The sequence below is a fragment of the Plodia interpunctella genome, chromosome 24 (genome assembly GCF_027563975.2).
Source record: "Plodia interpunctella isolate USDA-ARS_2022_Savannah chromosome 24, ilPloInte3.2, whole genome shotgun sequence".
Taxonomy (NCBI): domain Eukaryota; kingdom Metazoa; phylum Arthropoda; class Insecta; order Lepidoptera; family Pyralidae; genus Plodia; species Plodia interpunctella.
The window spans coordinates 2,281,806-2,302,709 of NC_071317.1; the positions used below are offsets into that span (position 1 = coordinate 2,281,806).

At 33.9% G+C, this 20,904-nt stretch overlaps 1 protein-coding gene across 4 annotated transcripts in view; it reads right to left on the minus strand.

Annotated features, from left to right (window-relative positions):
* Nucleotides 1–20,904, minus strand: part of osy (oskyddad) — a 57,426-nt gene that overhangs the window by 36,004 nt on the left and 518 nt on the right. Inside the window, exon 1 of one of the 4 annotated variants that reach the window (XM_053763447.1) lies at nucleotides 7,291–7,312. The exons of the other annotated variants lie outside the window; for them this stretch is intronic. The gene's annotated coding sequence lies outside the window, so the exon portion shown is untranslated. Of the gene's footprint in view, nucleotides 1–7,290; nucleotides 7,313–20,904 lie in introns of those variants that run through there. 4 annotated transcript variants of the gene reach the window in all.

Here is a 20,904-nt window from a genome sequence, read left to right on the forward strand (position 1 = left end):
AGTTTCACATTTATTTTGGAATGTTCACTAAATCCCAAGCATATTTTCAAAGAATTTCAAGAAGTGAACGCTCAGACCACACGCACCATCAAAATTGTTAACTTTGTAAAGAACTTATTTAAGTTCTTAAGTTTCACACAACCTTTTATTGTCTGTTTATTGTCATGTCCGTGCAGTAAACCGTTGAGGAGTTCCCTCGTTGGTAGCCAACTAAATTATGTATTCCACGTCATCTTAGCAAGAGATAAAATATGTAGTCCGTTTAATTAAAACTTAACTGTGATTTGTAGGATGTTGCAATCTATATCCATACTAATATTATAGATGTGAAATTGTTTTTGAATGCACGTCCTTCTTTCGAATTGAGGTGAGATACCCAATCTCCACCTCAGAGAGCTGGAGAGTGACCATAAGCTACTTTTTACCGCGGGCAAAGCTACAGGCAACAGCTAGTACACTACCTAGAGAAAACTTAGTTGCGATGAATGGGGTCACTGTAACCTTAGGCATAAACTGAGAACAAAACGCAATTTACAATTTATTATGATAAACACAAAACCTTGGGTTGGCGTTTAGTACCGGAAAATTCTAATGAAAATTTGAAGTTTAGTTAGTACAACTTTGTTCAAAATAGACGATAAAAAGACCTGTGTACATGGAATGCGTATGCAAAACAAGAGACGTGCATACACACACACACAACTTGCAGTTTTATTTATTTATTAATTAATTTATACGTGCTGTATGAGCTTTCGGTTTGAACGGATCTTAAAATTAATTAATACACTGACATTTAATCTTCATCACCTTTCAACATGACAAATACTGGTTCCGTTTTGGAGCAATTATGCCACTGACAGACATAACTAACACACAAATTACATTTGCCTTGTTTACTAATAAATCTACAAACTATAGATTATAGAACCCAGGGTTTGTTTGTTTGGAATATCTTTATTGCACACTAGCTTTTACCCGCGGCTTCACTCGAGTTTATTTTGTATTCTCAATATTGTCTATATCTCGGGATATATGCAACTTATCACTACACCAGATTTTAAGTTAAGTAAGTTAAGTTATTTAAAAAGTAACACCGACCGCTATATATAACTATGAAAACCGCATCAAAACCCACCCAGTATAGTTTTTACGTGATGCGCGAACAAACATACAAACAAAGAGACAGAAAGATATAAATTCTAAAAAAAAAATGCTTTGACTTCTGTTAGTCCCAAAAATACCTTCATACCTTTCTTACCTTCATACCTTCTATGTATAAACACAGCCTACTTAATATTTTATTATATGTATAGATAATAAAATATGAAAATAAGTACAGAAATTTAAGAATAACACAGGCCACGGCGAACTTAGCCCAAGAAGTAAACTGCAGGCCTACCATCAACTTTTACAGAACGATTCCAATGCAACTCAGTTCAATTTAGGAACCTAAAATGAATCGCATTCATACAAAAAAATAAGTCGATGGTACGGATTTGCGATGCAGATCAGTATAGGTCGTAAAGTGGATCGCGTTAAGAGATGATGGTAAGCCCCCAAATAAGCGAAAAAAGACAAAACCGAGTACAGCAACTGTCCTTCGCTTCGGTTTAGAGGTGAAAGAAGGACAAACATATAGCCATACTTCCACGTAGTAATTTGGAAGTATGAATCTTGCGGTGACTACAAAAAACCCGCATTTAATAGCGTCTCTTTCTTTATTTTACTGCTTCCTCTGTTTGTGTTTTCATCGTGCAATAAAGAGTTTACAAACAAACAAAACGCACCTACTAAGTAACTATTTAATTCGCGCAAGTGTATTTTCGGGCATATTGCTTTTCGTGCAAGTGGATTCGCGCAAAATTAATCTTACGCACAAAAATATCAAATTCCATTTACATATGTTTTGTTTGTGACTCAACGCATCAGTAACACAACTATTGGGAAATAAAAATTTAATTCGAAAATAAAATATTTAGTGTCGGTCGCACCGTCAATTCTGATGATAATTTTAACGAGCGCAGAAAAACTCAAATTAGGTAGGTCGTTTTGTCTAAACGACAGCGGTGCGCCGCCAGTTAAAATCAACGTCAAATTTGACTGTACAACTCACCCGTCATAGAACAACGATAATTAAATTAAATGGTTGGGACAGCCGACTATTTGATCAATTGATTATACCGCGTTGAAATAATAGAAATCCTTGTTATTTCACATTTTATATAGGTGCCTACTTGTTTAGTTTGTTAGCAGAATCAATGCCACGTCACTTGAATTTGGATAATCTATTTTTGATATTAAAAATTATGTACATATACATATAGTCACTTTAACATAAAAAAATGCATAGACAGGTCATAAAGTTACAATTTTATTCTGAAAAAAATCATTAATCCTAACTAATATTATAAATGTGAACTAAGTAAGTTTGTTACCTCTTCACGCTCTATCTACTTAACCAATTTTCTTGAAATTTTGCATACATGTAGTTTGAAGTATGGAAAAGGACATAGGATACCTTTCATTCCGGAAAATTAACAGGCGAAACTGCGGACAAAAGCTAGTAAAACATAAAAATTTAACGGCATGCAGTCAAACAAAGCCAAACCCTTTATTAGTATTTTATATATTTTTATTAGTATTATATTTTAAATGTTATTTACTTTAAAATATTTACCTTAAAATAGAACCACTAACTATCCTCCATTTTCCCTTTACTTAAACTGACTTTAACGATCTGAGCGGGGGTTGAAATTTCTTAATAGTGAATTTGGAATCTTATGCGAAAGTGATTCAAAATATGAAAATGATTAATATATTAACATCACGTCAAAAATGGAATCAGTAACAAATTTTACGTCTCAATATTCACCCTTCAACTTGGGAGCTAAGATTAAACACGTGTGCTAGTTACTAGACAGTATATAATGGTATTATGTATTACCACGGGAATAAGTCACGTTATTTGTTTTCTTAGAAAAGCGCTATATTGATCTGAGTTTATTTAACATATGTATATTAATTTACTGTTGCTATCGGCTCCGCTTACGGCAAAAATCGTGTTTATTTTTCATACAAAATTTCACCCCTCATTAGACCACTTAAGGGTCGATTTTTGAAAACCATATTAGCCTAACTATATCTCTTAGATTTTCATCATAATAAGTTCAGCGGTTTAGCCGTATTTCCTCATGTCTGAGGGTCGTGGTTATTACGTGGAATGAAACACTCACAACAACTTTCTTGGCACTTTTAATAGAGTGGTTTGCCTAATAATAAACTCTTCCTAAATCCTAAATAGTAATAAATTAAATTAAATAGTGGACAAACGAGTCGAGGTGCAACTGGGACAGCAATAACCGGTCTTTTGACACCATAAAAAAAATCACAAAAACTTTTGAGTATTTCTTACACTGATATATACTTAGCTATATTACTTAGCTGTATGTTTTGTCGGACAAGCAACTGGTAGATTGACGTAGGTGTGACGTGCGCGTGCGCATTGCAAACCTGTTATATATTAATATCTTAGTAAGTCTTACTAAGTTTTACGTTAAAATATATATTGACAGACATAATAGGATTCTACTAACGGTAATGGAAATAAATTAAACATCAATCCTTGTCACAAAATTATAAGTAGGTTTTTTTTTTTTCATTATTTCAACATAGATTTCTTCAAAAAGGGTGTAGAAAGATTAATTCAGCGGATTCACCTCTGATATTGCAGGCGTTTATTAGCAGCGGTGACCATTTCCCAGGCGAGTCGTGCCTGTTTGCTTGCTCAATTATCAATGTTATAATAGTATATCATGTGTAATATTTACATGATAGATCGTATATGATATATCGTGAAATAAAATAGCAATATACATACGAAATAGTAAGACGAATACTTTGAATAGATGCTCTATTATAAGTTTCAAGTTAATACAAAAACTTCTAAAAATTAGTCGACAGTCGACTCCTATAATGTAACGAAAACTTCCTTAAAAAGGATGTACATACATCTGTCTATATATAGGATTATTTTTATATTATAATTATGATATAATTATAAAATAAAAAAAACACACGGGTGTAAACTTGTACACAGTTGGAAGCATTTTCTTGTTTGTTAAAAAAAATTACATCTAACAAAAATTTGTATGTTTTAAATTATGATGAAGGGTTTTTTATTTATTCACATTTTTATGTTTTATAATTATATTTTGGTCAAAATCTAACAACTTTATAGTTTCACAAGTATTGGTACCATAGATTAATTATTCTTTCTTTTAGAGTGTATTCATTGCTAATACTGGTGTTAGATTTTATTCAAGTCACCTGAAGGCATCTGACATTACTTTTTACGACTTCTAGTGTGTGTTCCATAAACAGAATTATGGATCCATAATGATTTCGTAGATTTACTTTATATATTTTTGGAAAATCTTAATCACTGTCTACTTATTTAATATATTTGTATCACCAAAATTTAATGTAAATATTCTGAATCTATTCTTGAAGACTGAAATGGGTAATTCCGATTGGTAAAACACCGGAAAATTTCCGGTGTTAAACCTTATAAAAGTTTTTTTTTTTATTATAAAAAAATTGTGTGCCTTTGACTTGAGACTTTGATCTATCTAGATGGAAAGCAAATATATGACGTCTAGGGAACACGAATACTCAAAATTCACTTTTGCTTTGAAAATCCCTAAATTCGGGAAATACCGACGCGGGGAGAGAATTTTTTTACTGACTTCAGCAGTTGGCAGTAGGAGGAACCAAATAGAGAAGATATTTTCACGGCAGTAATAGACAAAAACAAGAAGCGGTGGTGGTGTAATGGTTAAGACGCCCGCCTGTGAATCCCAGGGTCCCAGGTTCGAATCCTACTCGTGCCACATGAGTTTGTATCTCAATCTGACTCATGTATAGTAGTTTTCATCGTCCACCACTTGCTTCTGGTGAAGGAAAACATCGTGAGGAAACCTGCACACTGGTTGATTCTTATTAACTTGTGTGTGAAATGGAGAAGGCAATGGCAAACCACTCCATTAATAATGCCAAGAAAGTTGTTGTGTGTCTTTCATTCCACGTAACAACCACGACCCTCAGCCATGAGGAATACGACTGTGAAGAAGAATAGACAATTCATTAGACCTTGACATGAGGTTACCCATACTAATGATGCGATATAAAAACATCTTTGTAATTTTATTGTGTGTGGGAATAAACACCTAACAATATAGTCGACACCTAATGATTATGAATAGAGAAAAAAGTGATGTTATGGGTTTATTTTCTGAGTAGTAGATAAATAAATAGATAACACTCAACGGCCCACACTAAATACTGTATCATGGGTCCGATGGACGAAAATCATAAAAAGTAAATAAGAATTTTAAAAAATCGTTTATTTGGAGCAATAAACACTAAAATATTTACAGCATATGTGGTGGCCGTGGCGGTCACAAATTATACTATGAAAACTTTGTATGCAATTATTTGCATGAAGTGCATCCATCATGTATCTTGTATGCCAAGGGTGTTAACTTCATACAACTGGTGAGCCGTGACCAATAAATTAAATCGAATATTATACTTAACTAGCGGCCCGCCCGACTTCGCTCGGGTAAAACTTCCTCTGGAATTACACATCTATTTAAAAAAAACCGCATCAAAATCAGTTGCGTGATATTAAAGATCGAAACATACATAGGGACAGACATGCAGACAGTGGGAAGCGACTGTGTTACGTATATATATGTGTTATAGTGATAGTTTATATTACATAAAACTGAAACCATAAACAAATTTATCGTACGGTCAATTCAAGAAAGATCTGCCCCAGAAGTTTGTATTAAGCGAGGTAATTATAACTCGTAAAACCATAGATAAAAGAAATAATGCGTAAACCAAGAATTGACTACTACCCAGTCACCCTGACTGACAGATAAAATGCATATAAATATTTAAATAACCGAATACAATAATTAAAATTCAGTTCATTTGATCAGTTTTATTCGTTACTAGATTTACATTTTTTTCGGTCTCATCATATAGTATATTGGGAATGCTTTTCGACTCAATCCATGACCTCAAGATTATTTATTATTGTCGTACAAGCTCCATAAAAAATATATTTTTGACTTTAGAAAAAAGTATCGATTTGACTATGAAATATATGAAAATTTGCAATAGTAAATGATATAGGTATCCAAAATATGTCTTGCAATTTTTTCAAGTCATGGTCAATTTCACATAATTCACCACATACGGAGTAAGGTGACCTAGTTGCGATGTCGCAACCACGTATCGAACCCATAACTCAAGATCATCAACTTGTTTCGGCCAGACTATGTTTTTATGGCAATTTAATCGTTTTTGGATGCGCAAGGTCGTATTACGTAGTGGCCAGTATTTTTACGGAAGTATTTTTTTTAATCACTGGATTGGTTTTTATAACAGTTTTTTTTTAAACTTATTACTTTCAAGCTAGAGTATAATTGGCATAGAGTGTACTATTCATTAACGTGTGTATTTTTTTATTTTATGTTTATAAATGCTTCCTTGATCCAGCGGCCTGTAGTGGATTGGAAATAGCTTCACAGGGGATCGCGAAGTTTTTGGCTAACTTTTAATCTAAACACCGTTTGCTAAATCTCGTCAATGACTGAAGATCAATGTTCAAGAACATGCAACTTACATACGTAACACCTGAGTAATAAATAATAATACACTTGCAGAGGCCACAAAAATTGTGGCCTGTGGTTCCGCTGTGGCATTAACAGCATTTCCATAGAAAGCTAACTTCAAACAGGCGACTGGTCGTAAACTTACAGCCTCCAAAATTTTAAAGTTCATTTTTACGCGGATCCTGTGGAGCCGTCCCGACCTTTGGAGTGTCATAACCGAATACAATACGCATGAATGGGAGAGAAAGACAATATCCATTTTTTCTTTCTAATAAAGAGGGTGGACCATCGACGAGGGCCCAATGTCGATTGATTGATGATTAGAGGCTTGGAGTATGCTTTGAGCCTTCAAAAGATTCCAAAGCATGGAGAAGCTCATTGCGAAAATTGCTTTGGATTCATACATAATGTGGTTTAATGACGTCATTCTTTGTGTTTTTCCATGACTTAAAAGTGGTTGCCCTTAGGAGAAATATTTGTGTCGGAAATGCAGACTAGTTCGGCTCATTTACTTTGTCCTTGTATGGATCTCAGTACTCGGCAAAAACTTGTTTTAAAACACATTTAAACATTATGAAATTCAATATATTTATAAATAACTACTGACACTTTGTCTGTCTGTCCACGTCGTCCATCTGCCTGGATCCGCGTTCTTTATTTCCCATTGTTTTCCACGCAGTTCTGTATTTGATATTTTCTTGCTACGTATTTATTATTTATTTATATGCCCCATGCATCCCGACTGACGGACTGAACACATAATATGAACACATGATTCCAGCCGACGGGCGACGTCGACAGATACCTGAAAAAAGGAAGACCTAGGACAATATGGTCAGATAATAGGATTTAACAAGATATGGCAAAAAATAAATTGTTACTAATTTTTATATATTGATATTATGGGTCCCATTGGTGGAAGCTTCCTCTTCATTAAGCCGCTTGGGAGACTTAAAACCAAGTTAGAAAGTGATCAATAAGGAAGAATCCGAAATAGGCAATAGTATAGATGAATGCTCCCTGGACTCCGAAGCTCAACGAAGAAGGAACCGGGAACACGCCCAGACAACAGAGTGAGATATAGAAGAGAGTGAGCTTGGTTGTCTACTTCTTGGTGAGTCGATTGTATCAGAAATGTTAAATAAAATGCCTAGGACATCGTGATGTGACTGATGATAATAAAGTGTCATTTGCAGCTTGACAAGCGTATTACTCAACTGCTACATGTGCAATTCTACTTCATACACTTAGACTTATGTTGATATATTTGTATTGTATAATAAATTTGTTTGGTACTTAGACTTTGGACATGAATCGTTAATGACATTCAGCATGTATTGGCTAAGAGAATCAAGTCATAACGACCGTTTTGTAGACGGACTAAATCGAGGCGAATCCAGAAATGAATATATAAATAGACGACTCACAATAAGCGCTAAGCTTATATCGCTGGTACGATGGACACAAACACAGAAACAGGTAGAACACACCCAGAACCACAGACAAGTATTTCTGATCACGAATACAAAATAATTGGGAGAGACCTAGACTTCATCGATCAAACCTTTTGTCTTTGGACAGCAGGGGACTTGTGACTCGAGGATGTTGATGATGATGATAAATCAAACCTTTGAGCAAGGAGATAGATTACCACTAGGTTAGTCAATTAATAATTGCTTAACCGTTTAGCGGTGACATGGGAGTTTACCATGACACAACCTTTATTAGTGACTCATTCGCGTTTACCTGCTAATGTAACTGTAAATAATACGGAGCTACTATTTCTGTTTTAGTTGCGTGAAAATATGTTATTTCATTGAACACGTTATTATGTTTTGTCTCAATTTGACGACCTCGGTGGCGCTGTGGTAAGGTTCTTGCCACTGAACCGAGAGGTCCCGGGTTCGATCCCCGTTCGGGTCATGATGGAAAATGATCTTTTTCTTATTGGCCCGGGTCTTGGATGTTTATCTATACATGTATTTGTTATAAAATATAGTATCATTGAGTTAGTATCCCATAACACAAGTCTCGAACTTACTTTGGGGCTAGCTCAATCTGTGTGATTTGTCCTAATATATTTATTTATTATTTATTTATTTATAATTAAATTTAGTTTACGTCATATTCCAAGACATATATGATATACATATACAAGACATAAATATATGTAAACATGAAAAGGTGTGAATAATAATGACGAAGCGAAGTGGTTAGCGCGCTCTGCCTTTGATAGTGGCGGTTAAGACACTCTCACAATGGTCGACCATCACATTTTCTACCACAAAAGCTTACCCGCACAATGTCGAAAGATTTAGGAAATAAAACACATTCACAGAATAATAATGATAAATAGTTAAAATTATTTTATACAGATGCCAAAGATTTTGATGCCGGAGATTCTAATGGGACTGATCCGGCCACGTATGATCAGGAAAATAAATATTCTCTTAGTTGAAATATCGTTTAAACGTCAATAGGGAAACATATTTCTATAAATAATGTTTCTGAATGGCGTAGGAAATCCTTGCATGGTGACGTCAAAGGGATGAGCAAGAAGGCCGAGAATATAAAAATCCGGAAATAAAATATTCTGATGATTTCATGGGCACATGAACAAGAAATGATTATTGTTTTTTTACAGAATACTTAGAAAATATATTTAAGTGTTACTAGCGGCTCGTCCCGGCTTCGCTCGGGTAAAAACATAATAAATATTTCTTTTTTTTTATTTGTCATATTTTAAAAATTCCGATGTAAGAATCCAACATTTCATTTTCAAAACATGTTCTTATTTCCCTACAGGGCTGGCGGTTTGTGGTTTATACTGAGCGGCCATTTTTGTTTTTAACCCACACAATAAAAAGAGGTTATGCTTATGCTATTAAGTTATTTTAAGTTTGTATGGAGACATGGCGATGGAGAGATGCTTCAGGATTTATTTAAGAACTGGAATTACTTTTGTGACCGATTTCATAGAAATCTCTATAATAGAAGATGGACTATCATGGCGGAAATTTAATTCATTTTAAGTCCAAATCTATTTGACGACATACGTGGCGTAAAAAATCTTAGAAACCATTGCGTTTGGCATTGTAACATTTTCTACATATCAGTTTTAAGTTTATATTGAATTTTGAAATTATTTATTTTGGTTTTGAAATCTGAGCCCCAATACTCGGAAGATGCTGACCGACATTTTTAGATCGTGTACATTCGCATACAAAAGTGGCTCAATTAACATAAAATAAACGTCATTTATTATTTTCATATCGCCGTAAAACACTTAGTAGAAAAATTACATTTGTCGAGTTACACTGTTTATGTAATTAAATCGATAATTTTATGTATTTTCTTGATATAGGTAACCTCGGAACCGAATAAAGAAAGTTGTACTACTTTTAATACTCACCATTTTTAAAATGGCCACTATTTAATTTAAACACTGTTGGTTGCCGATTCATTTTGTATCGATTTAAAAGGTATTTAACTGATTTAAAAATTTCTTCATTTTATGATAACATTTTTCGGCCCAAATGTACTCGAAACAGAGCATGACAATGCAGTTGTTATTATTATGTGTGTTGTCAGTATTAGCACATTTACTAACATTACACAATTGACCGTTAGTGTAAAGATTACGTGGCAATCTTTGAACTGGATTACATTTTTTTAGTGACTTTGACATTTCATACACGTGAAAATGATATTTTTCTGATTGGCCCGGGTCTTGGATGTTTATCTATAGATGTATTCATCATAAAATATAGCATCGTTGAGTTAGTATCCCATAACACAAGTCTCGAACTTACTTTGAGGCTAGCTCGATCTGTGTGATTTGTCCTAATATGTTTATTATTATTATTCATACACGACTCCCCGGATTTTTTTTTCAACATTTAAGAACGTCGTTGGAGGAGTTCTTGTCAATTCTCTCCATCCTCAGTCGTCGTTCTGATCTCCCTGTACGACATCAATTTGAATCCTTCTTTATTTGTTCCCTATAAGACTTTATTGGCCAAAATTGGAGTGAGTTTTTCAGGGTTCATGTTTGTATGTTAGTTTCTTTATTATAATACATATTTGAGATAAAATATAGCCTATAGCAATCTTGGATAATGTACCTTTCCTTTAGAATTTTTGAAATCGGTTCGGTAGTTTCGGATTTAACCCGCCTCAAACATAAATCTTACAAACGCTTACCTCTTTTAATAGTATAGACTAGCGGCTATTAAATATATTGGTATATGAATTATACTTGTGCCCATTTTACATTGTGTCCCATAGTCGCCTTTTGCGACCGCCATAATAAATTTGATGATGTTATTCTAATTCAGACAGAGCAAAGATATTAATTTATTCCCATGCAAATGTAATATTATATTAACATACCTACATATTCATCTCATAAACTGGATTTAATCATGCATAGTGCATAATTCTAAAACATTGCAATATTCCGTGGTGTTGGCTACGATTTTCAATATTAACACAATTTCATTATTTTGTTCAAATCCTACCCGTGCCACAATTTCATATTACTGTCATCATATATTGTTGCGTTGATACCACTTGCTTGCAGTAAAGGGAAACATCATGAGGAAACCTGCACCCTGGTTGAATATTTAGGACTCTAAGTAGTGTGTATGCGACTTGCCGCTAGATGGCCGTCGGTAATCGTTCGTAAGTCACGTCAGATACCTTTAGACGACTTGAAATAGTACACCGGTAAAAGACACCGGTGTAACAAACTGCACACTTGTTGACAGTTTGATTCACCGGTGTATATACGGACAGACCATCTGCAGCACATTTTTGATCAAATTCATCAAAAACGACCCATCAGTTTAGCCATGAAAACGTGACAGACAGACTTTCGCAGTTATTATATTAGTTATTGGAAGTATGTATGTGTATACGTTAGAGGTACGTAATGACCTTGACGTGGATATATGTATATATTATGTTTCAATTCTTGCATATTACGTATGAATCAGCAATGTTGATTCGCCGATTTTATGATTGTTTTATTTCTAGATAATTGTATCTAGAAATCTCCGTTTTTTTTTTCTATCGAGTTCTAGCATATAAACAATATTCACAGTACTTATTGTCGATTTTTTAAATGTAATTTAAATGTCAGTTCAAACTTATAGGTACATTAAAGTAAAATTTATTAACCACATAAGTAATTTCCGTAAAAGTCTATTTTAATGTATATAGATGTAAATCATAATTTACACAAGTAGTAAGACTTTTAAGAAAAAAAACTGAGTTTACATACCTACATAAAATTACCTAACACACAACTCCTCCATAACTTCTCATGCTTTTTATGCTAGAATACACTTTTGTTTTTAATTTAACGTCGTTTTAGAAGAGTTTTAATATGTGCAAATGCGACTAAGTCCGTCTATGAATAAGGTAGATCCGTCTTTGGCGCAATCAACCGCACATTCGTTAGCCAAATTGGTTAACAGCCAGGCCGTGAGGATTTAAAAATTATAAAAAGTAAACCCTTATTTTTTTACTTTTGTCTAATATATGGAATTAGTAGGTAGTAGGTACTAAACCTTCTTATTCCATGGTCTATTATAATAATGCCTAGAATTTAAATTAGATAGAAGGTCAACGGACTTCCTTTTAAGTACGAATTTTAAATTGCGTGCGAATTCTGAATCTTGACGTGACTAAAATGTAAAAAAAATACTCGAATTAACTAATTGTATCACTATTTTGCTTGTTGTTATATGTTCCAAGGCGTATTTCACACTGACGGGATGTTCTTGCCATAAGAAGGAAGAATTTCTTAATTTTTGAAAGTAATTTTGGTGTAAAATTACCCTATAGTTATATTCTACACGTTTAATAAACTTCACGAAAATCTATCTAGTATATTTTGAGTAAACGTGACAATCATCTTCACTCGCTTATATCCAAACAATTGCATTTACAATACATAGGTAGAATTAATATTATTCTCGTATTTTGTTATTTAAAGTGACGCCATCTTATTTTTCCTGTTCTTGCGGGAAAGTACCTATATCGTTCTAGATCCGGGATGCAAAATGTCGCATACCGCATTAATAAATTACTTAATCGTCCAATTATGGATTTGTATTATAGAAAGTTGTCCATCATGTAATAATTACGTATAATGTCAATGTCGAACAAAGACAATGAACACAACATAAAAGTTCATACAACGTTAATAGTAATGTTAAAAAAAAAACAAATTCTGGCTCCAGATTAATGTAGATTAGATTTTTTTTTTATTTGTATAATATACAGCTTTAATGATTTATTATTTACAAGGACTTCGGTCTCAGATGAATACACAAGCAAGAACGCGACAGACCTAACAGCGCCATCTCTGTTATTTGAAGCTACTTACATATTTCATATTTTCGAGTTCAAGTTAGGGTTTCAAGGTTCATATTTATCTGAATGCCGCCTACTAACACCAAACTCAGACAGATGTCGACACCAATGAACGAACATTACGTAGTTTCTATGAAAGCTTTTATTTATCGCAAAGAATAACCGGCAATGTATGCCGAAACCGGTTTAATTTGACGAACTGTTTGCGATAGTGTTTAGCTGGTAAAAACCACCCCTGCTTCAAATTTTTTACATATTTGTGTGGTTGCGTTAATTTGTTTGAAGGGCTGTGTGTAGATGGCTATTTAATTAAAATAAACGAAAATGTGACTTAGACCGTTGTATAATAGATGTTAGACGTATAGTAAAAATGTTGGCGTGTAGTCCCGCCCTAAAATATGACCACTTTGTATCCTCCGTGGATATCATATGAGGCGACTAAGGTAACAAATATACATACATACTCACAAGCATACGCATTTATAATATTGGTAGGATTTGTCTGTCAAGTTGACCACGTGATTGATACATTCTGCTGACCAGAAAACGTACGTTAGTAGCTAATCATGTAATGATCTAACAATATGATTTGAATCACGTCCTAACTATTTTCCCGCCAAGATTGAAGAAAATAGCCGTCATTTGTTTATTATTTGAGTCACGAACGTCGAATACTGTGGTCGAATGGAATGCAAATATTAGAGAAAAAAACATGTTCGACTTTACTTATGGCCAGTGTTTTTGAGTAATAATAATTGCGTTTTGAAATAACCTCATTTTGATATTCGAAATTCGTAAACATTCATAACTTATTTTACTACGTACACATTGTGTTAAAAATTAGGTAAATGTCATTACATTTTTAATTTTTTTTTATTTTAAAAATACATGTGTCAAATTTTTTATGATTTTTTTTTTATTATTGTAGGTAGGTATGCCTATATTATGGTCACTTAAGTACGTAGTTAATTATTTCCAAACACACAACTCAAGAGATTGTGTCTTATGAATGTCTTTTAAATGCAAGTCAATTGTATGTTATAAAGAAATCAATCAGTAATTATTAATATAACATAAGAACAATAAAATAGCATTGAAATTCTAAGGTCATCGAGGAAAAGTGGAAATCATCGTTTGCAGATGCTTTGACATTGACATCTCAACGGCCTTAAGAACGGGCTTGCATCGCATCGCAATGAAACTGAATGGGCCCATAACATTATATAATACGCAATATATTTCATAAACAGATACTGTCTGGCCGTACAGTGCGGAAACGGCCTTAATATTTAGGTCAGTTTTTGACAGTATTAAAAAAGCGTAAGCTTAAGATCAACAGATAGATACTTTATTTTTTTTTTAAGAAACCACTAGGTGCCATTTGTAGCCAGGTAGGTACCCTACGTAAATTTAATAAGGGTTTTGTGAGGACGTCACTCAGTGTTGCCAGGTAGGTACCCCGATTTTGGCGGGATGTCTCCATTTTTTTTTAAAAAGAGAAAACCAGACTTTTGAATGTTATTAAAAAATTGCACCATATTAATTAAGTTTATATCTACGTGTCCTGCTCTAAAAAGAAAGGATCGATTTTTTTTTTACTTAGTAAGTTACAAAATCTATGCTATGTCTAGAAAAAATCTGTCAAAACTTTTTGCTTTTTTAAATCTGTCAGATTTTGGTCGAGCAATATTTGATTACAGATTTGGACAGGAAAACCTGCTCCGACTTGATTATTATTGTCGCGGGTATTACAACTAAATATTTATTAGACTAAACAATTGAAGTATACCAAAACATAAATTAGGCTATACTTGTATGTTTATTAAATTTGTTTAGTCTAAGATTCGGCGAAGTAAAGTACAAGACTCTGCTGACGATATCAATATTTTTCTAGCCTCTGCTTATATTTTAGTTACTATGTATCTGTGGCTTTGTTTATAGCCGTTGAGGAGCCAATTCATAAAAATCGTGCGATATTTTTGTGGTTATAATAAAACACATTTCGTCAAATATAATTGAACATTTAAAACTTACAAGTTTAGACGTCTGACTAATCATATCACCCAGTTTGCCTTGTCCTATGTAAACAACTTCTAATTCGCCAGTCGAGCACAAGGTAAAACCACTTGATTTATTTATGCATAAAACATTGTATGTACTATTTATAAAATGCAAGCTACGCCCGGGGGCTTCGCTCCCGTGGGAATTTTGGGATAAAATGTACCCCATGTTATTCCAGGATATATTCTAACCGTGTACAAAATTTTTATTGTTATTGTTGTTTGTGATTGACCCTAAAGGGTCTAGTAGATATTTAGTATAGTATTTGGTATAAATTTCAATCGGAATCATCTAAGCATTCCTGAGAAAACCGCACTTTCAGAGACGGTCAACGAGTCGATGGTATAAGGGTTTAATTTTTAACTTCAATAAAAATAGTCAATCATGTACTAATATATAAAACTAATAAACAGACCTTCAAGTCCCGTGTTTCTTTTATTTTAATATCTGTAATCATTTTCTATTTCACAAATGATCCCTCATTGTAACTTTCTAGTTTCACACTAGATGGCAGTGGTACGGTTTTAGAAGGCGCTATGAATGTGTCCCGTTCGGCATTCAAGTATTTCGCGAAAGCGGGAATCTGCGTGTACTGGAATGGTACGCGGTGAATGCCATTAATATTTTTTGGGAGTCCGCCTTTAGTGAGGGGGATTTCTATTATTTACAAACCAAAACGTATCTTAAAAATCTCAACTCAAGATATTTATAAAATGATATCTTAAATTAAGATATTCATTATACACAATGCCAATGTATCTTTCTGACTGATCTCCGTCGTAAATTTGTACCATATAAAGATATTGTGGGTAATGCGATTCATTTTTAAGCTCTTAAATTAAACTAAAATTGTTTCGTTTCGTTAAATAAAATTGTTTATGATAAGTCTGCTAGTAGAAAAAATACTAGCAATATGGCGTGTAGTTGCATAGGTGATAAATATATTACTATCTTGACTTGACTCCTCCGTGCTCCGGAAGGCACGTTAAGCCGTGGGTCCCAGTTGTATTTGGAACTTCAAGTATGGGCCATGCATGACCCACCACGCGGGCCCAACTGTGGGTCACGGCCCATACTCTTTATCCATCTAAACTTAAGGAAGGCCAGTGCCCGAGCAATGGTGACGTTAAAATGGCTGATAATGACGATGGCGTGAAGTCCATTTTTAAATATTTTTGTAACTGCGTAATAAAGTTAGGAATAAAAAAGCCTACTGTCAAAATAAATACTTAAATAAAATGATTAATTTATACATGCTAGTGTTATAAATGTAACAGTATGTTTGTTCTTTCATCTTTCATATCTATACCATTGGTTTAAGAAGTATATAAAAGAATTCAAATTCAAATCATTTATTCAGAAATTAGACCTTCACAGGCACTTTTTCTCGACAATCTTTATATTTATAGTTATTTCTCACAAGCTACAAACTACTGGCATTTCGGAACGACCACTGCTGAGAAGAAATGCCGAAAGAAACTCATTTGAACAGTGTTGGTCCCTATCATGCCAGATCGGCTTACCATTGTTGTTTCTTACAATGTTTTTTTTTTTCTTTCTAATAATATATAAAAGTACATAATGTACATAGTCAAAGATTTTCTACTACCTACACATAAATATAATTACTTCATTAAAAGTCATATGAATGTGTCGTATAAAAGTCATGAACACTAGGAAGTGCAACAGGTCAGACAGCACGATCCTACTTTATTATAAGTCGTAAATTATAGTCCTATTTCTATGCATTTCTATGCATAGGTATGCATTTGCAAATCGCACAGTCGAATTGTTAAGGGTGAGTTGCACCGTCAACTTTGACGTTGATTTTAACGTGCGCGCCGCTGACGTTTAGACGGCGAACGAAGCCGCAGGCAACAGATAATCTAATATATAACAGATATAACAGATAATAATAGAATAAAGTCCTCTGCCGCGGCAGTCTCTCGGTCTGTCTGTTCGCGATAAACTCAAAAAGTACTGCGCGGATTTATATGCGGTTCACCAATAGATGGTGTGGTTCCTGAGGAAGGTTTGGGTGTATAATTTATTATATTTTTACCCAAGCAAAGCCAGGACGGACCGCTAGTTGTAATTAAAAACGTGATAGATTCAATCACGTGTGAAGTATATAGTACATAATTCCATATGTACTGATTACTGTCTTATGATATAATATAACCACACAAAGGTCCCCATTTGTAGGAGGTTAAGACCTTTAAATTATTATAATTATGACTTAATTGAGAGTTATATTAGTATAATAGAAATATTCTAAGCAATGAATGCTCTTATACGTCATTAAGTGGAAACCACACGCCTGAGAAATTACTATAAATCATTTCTGAGGCGTGTGGTTTCCGCCCTAGAATAAGACCATTCCACAAACTCCGTGAATGTCGCACGTACCGTTGTGAAATGGACAGCTTATCAGCTGTAAGGCATAAATAACGACATATTTCGCTAAGAGGGTTGGATGACGTCAAATTTTAATAGGCGGTTGGTCTTAAAACCAGAATTTAATGGGTACATTAAGTAGAAGTTTGCTTTTGAACAATAGAACGATCAATAATGGGCACTGAGCCAGATAAATTCCCGCTCAATCCCAAATATTTTTTATCTCCTTACCTATTATTATTGTCAAAATTATTTAAAAAGCTTACGTGTACTTTTAGGACATTGTATATATGATAATCTATAAAACTTTACACACAATCCTCCTACTAATTAAAAATGCGAAAGTTTGTTTAGATGTATGTGTGTATATTTGTTACTTTCACGCAAAATGTACAGGACGGATTGTTATGAAATTTGGTACACGGGAAGAATATAACCTGGAATGGGTACTTTTTACTCCCGAAATTCCCACGGGAGCGAAGCCCCGGGGCGCAACTAGTAATATATATTTATCACGGGACATGTATAACAAAACCATATTAATATCGATATGTTTCTGTCAATTCCAAAGCGTGCTTGTCACCTTGTTACTACAATAATGACGTGACAATGTAAAGTATATTGAGGATGGGTGAACATGCCACTTAAAGTGACAAGTGACACATAAAGGTGACAAGAAAAGTAACATTTTATGTATTGCAAAGTATATACTTAAATACATTTTACAATACAAGCTACGACCATGACTTCTTTCGCGAAAACTTTTATCCTCTTTGTAATCAAAATAAATCTTGGATAATATACCTTTTTAATGGTGAAATAATTTTCGAAATCGCTTCGGTAGTTCCGGAGATCATCCGCCTCAAACATACAAACTCATCAAATGCTCTTTACATAGATATAAAGTCCACTTATAGTCTTAGTCCTTATGGCTGAGGGTCGTGGTCATTAAGTGGAATGAAACACACATTTTTCTTTCTCGTGTGTTATCAATTAACACATAAAAGAATGGAACTACAGAAAAGAACAGGTGGTGTGTGGTTCCGCCCTAAAATAAGGCCGTGAATTAAACACATTCCAACTTAATAATTCTGACTACGATTACGTAATAGTTATATCTAAATGTTATATCGTTTGTTAAATGGTTTCTGATTCATTTACAATAATCATCAGCAATTAAGGTTTATTTTGTGAAATCGATAAAGCACTGACTTGAAATAGTAGTCATAAATCTTCGACAATATTCTATTTAAGTTAAGTACAGTCGACATCACGTTTAATAAACCCACATTCATTGCATTACCGCAGCCACAGCATACTCGTAGTGTCCGTGCTGTATACACATTAACATGCAGTTAAGACTCTGTTCTGATTCTCACGCAATCGATGTTTACTTTTTGCAATTTTCTCAAATGTTTTTTTGGTTTTTTACTTTTTCTTTTTGACAGTGATTTTTTTGTAAATACAGTAACACTGCTAGACCTTAAGAAAAAAAATGGAGACAACTGATGCAATGAATCGGGCTCTAGGGCCACTATCATATTTTTATCAATTTATTTTATTTATTTTATTTATTTCATCAGTTTCTGTTATTTATTTACAAATTTATATATATACATATATTGACCCGTCCCTATCCCAGCTTCGCTCGGATAAATCCATAGTAAACTATACACCGAAATATTCCTCAGAAATCACACTATCTATTAAAATAACCTCGTCAAAATCTGTTGCATAGTTTTAAAGATCTAAGCATACAGGGACGGACAGCGGGACTTTGTTTTAAACTATGTATAGTGAAAGGTAGACAGGTATTTAATTTTATTTAAATTTTCATGATCTAGATAGTGATGATTATGTCGGACGGTTCAATATTGTGCAAATAACACAATGCAAGGCCCCGATGCGATTGCGTGCAACAACCTTTGTCGACTCGGTTCCCTAATACCATTGGAAAAACGAAGCGTCATCCGATTTGACATAAATCGATGGTTATGAGTAATTTTTTTAATTGATTTAAAATCTATACTATTATTATAAAGAGGTAAAGCGTTTGTGAGTTTGTATGTTTGAGGCGAGTAATCTCCAAAACTCCGTAATCGATTTCAAAAATTCTTTCACTCATTCTTTCACCATTACAAATGTACATTATCCAAGACTGTTATAGGCTATATTTTATCTCAAAATTCCTACGGGAGCGAAACCCGGGGCAACATCTAGTATTAATCTGCTGCAGATTTCCAAAGTGCAGGTGAGGCGCAACAAACTTCACCGTAGCCGTTTCTCTAAAGACGTCAATTAGGTCTAATTAATGGTCAATGTATTCGCGTTTTGTTATTAGTTAACACATCTTTGCACAAAAAAAAATTAATGCATTTTTAGATCGATTAGGTACTTGTCGCAATCGCAACAGCTTCTAAAATGTTTGCGATCAAATAAACATTTTTGGACTTTTATTTGGCCTTAACTAAGTACTTATAACAAAACGCAATTTTTGTTTTTTTTTCTGGGACCTCAAACTGGTCCGTTTGTGACGTCATCGGCATATGATGCAGCGTATAATTTTGAAATACAGGATGGTTGCATATATGAGAATAATCCCGCTCGACTTCAGAATTTTTTCATGTCATAATAACAAATGGAAGGAATTTAAGGGAGGCTTTTGCCCATATGGAATACCACAATGGTGAATTTGTTTTTTTTTTTTTGGTAAACAAAGTAAGATGAGTTGAACTAAAAAATAGAGACGCTTGAAAAAAGTTTTAGACTTGTATTCTCTCTCTCATTATCACGTTTCCAGTTTCGTCCGGAGCTGCGACGCCCCGTAGCCTAGTGTAAAAATCAACAAATTAAATTTTGAAGATTTAGCTGTGCTTTTACAACTGGCTGCCTGTCTGACGTCATCCCTCTTTGGAGATACTATTGTTGCATATCAGCTGTTGAGACATCCCATACTCGCCTCGTACGACGTCCACGGGAGGATTTGGAGTGGTCCTGTTCTTGGGCGTGACTACACGCCATAAGTTTTGTAGTTATGTATTTTTAGTATATGATATTTTTATGATATTTTATGATAAGGAATTACTAAGAACACCATGTATATACGACCTGTTCGTCAGGATGACTTGTTCAAGGCAATAAGAAACAAAAACCGCCGACTCGAAGCGTAGGTAATTTTCCTAAGACCAATGACCTTAAGGGCGTGAATATATAGGTAATAAAAACATTACTTCCTAATATAATATTATTAATTTACCTGTAATGTAGAATATTGTTTATGAATAATTTAATACACATTATTTAATTTTCCTCACAGCTAAATTTTTTTTTTTAGGTCCATTATTACAATATTTTTAAAGAGCTTTTAAAACACCCGTTTTTG